Source organism: Pogoniulus pusillus, chromosome 28 (assembly GCF_015220805.1).
Source record: "Pogoniulus pusillus isolate bPogPus1 chromosome 28, bPogPus1.pri, whole genome shotgun sequence".
NCBI lineage: Eukaryota > Metazoa > Chordata > Aves > Piciformes > Lybiidae > Pogoniulus > Pogoniulus pusillus.
In genome coordinates this window covers 10,849,178-10,852,705 of record NC_087291.1, presented here as the reverse complement: position 1 = coordinate 10,852,705, position 3,528 = coordinate 10,849,178, and positions in this window count along the sequence as shown.

The window sequence follows — 3,528 nt, the reverse complement described above, 5'->3', positions numbered from 1 at the left end:
CTTCATTGACTCAGAAGTACTTATGATTTTAACTACAGCTGCTCAATATACTGACAAAGCAATTTACTCTGAAAAAGCTCCAGCTGTTTCAAAATTTAGCACATGCAGAACTTAGTAACACAGGTGGCTTGCCTCAATGCTCCATTCACTGGTTTCCCTGCAGAGTACAATGCTCAGATCAATGCTACTATTCCAATACTCAAAGTCCGGTATGGCTCTGGCTACACTTAAGATGATGAATCAGCACATGCCTTGAGAACAGGACTTCCCACCCATGGCAGTGTTTTTCAGGAAGAATTAAACTCTGCACATTCCAGAGTGGTGTCTGAATGTGAAATCTTGGGGAAATAAAGGACAATTCAGAAAAAAAGCTTTAAAAAGTATGAGCTTTGCTCAGTAAGCTCTGGTGTGCTAGTTTGAGCCTGGCTGGCATATTTTAGTGAGAGGAATTAGTTTATAGGCTGTGAAAAGGAAAGAATGGTGATGTCTACTGCACTCATAGGCTTGCTGAGATGTACAAAAACAAGAACACAAATATAGATAACAGAGCTGCTCTCTGGCTCTGGTTACATGCACTTTTCTCTCTAACCTGCTGCCTAACTAATCCGTCTGCTTCCTAACCCCCCTGACCGATCCTCCAAGCTCACCTCCAAGTCTCAAGTTGTGCCAGGGTAGGTATAGGCTGGATGTTAGGAGGCAGTTCTTCACAGAGAGAGTGATTTCCCATTGAATGGGCTGCCCAGGGAGGTGGTGGAGGCACCATCCCTGGAGGTCTTCAAGAAAAGCCTGGATGAGGCACTTAGTGCCATGGTCTAGTTGACTGGATGGGGCTGGGTGCTAGGTTGGGCTGGATGATCTTGGAGGTCTCTTCCAACCTGGTTGATTCTCTGATTCTATGATTCTATGAATGTAAGGCAAAAATCAAGAGTAAGATAGAGGGGTGGGAAGAAGGTGGAAGGGTGGCTGAGAGCCCCCCTGGGGACTCTGTTTTCTGGGAGGGCTGTTGTGTTTCTGTATTACCTTTTTAACTTGTATATTTCCGTCAGTAGCTGTATTTATTGTAACTATTTGCTTGTATATTGGGCTAAGCTGTAAATATAAAGCTTCATTCTTTAATTTCTAGCTTGGCTGAGTCTAGTCTGGGTGATTTTCACAAGGGGAGGGGGGTGGTGGTGCAGGGAACACCCAGACCATCCCATCTGGATAGCTCAAAGTGTTGAATAATTTCACCTGAAGTACTGAAAAACGTAGCCAAAGTTGTTTAAAAGGAAGTCTACAGCTTTACTTTGAGCAAGCCACTCGAATATGAGTTTAATTACTTTTTTTTCATGATCTCTTATTTTGCCAGCATATTGAAGAAGCAACCTTTATATTCTTATTTCATGTACATAAACATACAGATGCCAAACACACCTGTCTAACAAATGGGCCTTATGGGGAGGACAAAAGATGAACATAAATTATAATGGTTTATATTTGTTATCTCTATTTTAATATACTCTGGAGGTGACAGGATAGTAATAGATATATTTCATTTATTTTTTCTTTTCTTTATAAAGTTTACAGCAGTTTTCTTCTGTGTAATAAGGATATTTAATACACATTGCAAATTATTTCCCATTTTTTTCGCAGCAGGAATATATTGCAAATTGATACCTTCCATATGCTAATGTACATGTCCAAGTGTGAGAATTTTAGCTGTGTTAATTCATAGAATCATAGAATGGTTTAGGTTGGAAGGGACCTCCAAGATCAAAGGCTATAGGCAGGGACACCTGCAACTAGAGCAGGTTGCTCAAGGCCTCATCCAACCTGGCCTTGAACACTTCCAGGGGGGAAGCATCCACAACTTCTCTGGGCAACCTGTGCCAGTGTCTCACCACCCTCACTGTAAAGAACTTCCTAACATCTAGCTCAAATCTCCCCTCTGCCAGTTTAAACACATTACAGATCACAGATCACAGCAGATGACAGAATGGTAGGGGTTGGAAGGGACCTCTAGATATCATCTAGTCCAACCACCCTGCTAAAGTAAGTTTGCCTAAATGAGGTTGCACAGGAACACATCGTCCTATCATTACAAGACCTTGAAAATAGCCCCAAAATATACTGAAGTGTATTTTTTTAGTAACAAAGCCTAAGTGGTAGAGTAATAATTGTTGATTTAAAAAAAAGGTGTAAATTTCTGTCTAAACCAAGATATTTCTCACTATTTCTGCACCCTCTCTCTGAGCCACAGTGTGCTGCCTACATAGAGCTCTTTTTGTATTTACTCGTGTCAATGACACTTATGGAATCTGTCATTTTTGGCTCTAAACATGATACATGTGTCTAAAAGACTAAGGGAATCACTTCTAGCTGCAAATTACTCTTTGGAATTTACCTCAAAATGAGGTCTATTATTAAATTCTACGTTAGCTGCAACCAGGTTATTCCCTCACTTTTGAGGCCTTGAGTGCATTAGGGAACATTTTTCATGTGTATTTCGAAGCTCAATCTTTGAAGCTCTTTTGGACCGAAACATGGCACCAGGTCCTCTTCCAGATAAAAATGTCCAAGTTCCACAGTCTGGAAGTAATTGTCCAGGCACCATCCAGAGGTCCCATTTCTTAGCAGAAGCTGCTGTAATCCTGTGGCTTTCAGAGCAGAAGTGGCATTGTACCGTATCCTTAAGCTCTGCAAACATTTCAGAAAGGTTTCAAAATATCTCTGAATATATCTGCCAGCTGGGGGCACTGGGAACATCACCATGCCTATAAACACTTACATCCATACATGCAATATATAGCCTGAATAATGGCCAAAACGAGAGGCTGGCTTGGGCACTGGGCAGACATACAGAAAAGGGAGTGTTGCAGGTGAAGTCTCTTAAGTTCAGTTTCATAGTTGTCCCAGGCAATTGCTTTTCTTTACTTATTTTTAGTGCTTAGGCAAAACATGGAGGTTCTCTGAGTGGGTGATCCTCCCACAAGAACGTAGCCATAATTACATCCTGCCTTCTGGTATGTGAGGAACCCCCTCCCAATATGGTGTTCTTCTCTAAATCCTAGACTTCCCTTTCACACAACAGGTCATTAATTTTTCTGCAAGGAAACTTTCTCTGAGCATGGATTTGGTTGGTAACAAATGCCTTACACTACAAGATTTCAACTTCAGCTGTATCAGCTGCTTAAGCACTATGGTGAGAAAGCAGGTAAGGACAATCAGTACAAAACTTGAGTGAAAAAGAATGAACACTTCAGGACTTCTTGCTTTGGTTTTGTTTTGGATTCAGGAATTGATTGCTTTGGAAAGAAAATTATTGGAACCAGGAAAGGATGTTCTTTTCTCCTCAGCATCTCAGCTACTTATTACAGCGAGGAGTTCTTTCTAAGGATTACCTTGGTTAAGGATTAAACTCAAACTGCTTACTATTTGAGTGGAACATTAAACTTCAAGCCAGAACCCACCAAAACCATCTAACAGCTTTGCATTTTCTCTGTGGAGTTTGACTAGACTCTTAATGGTCATAAAAAAACCCCTTTTGTT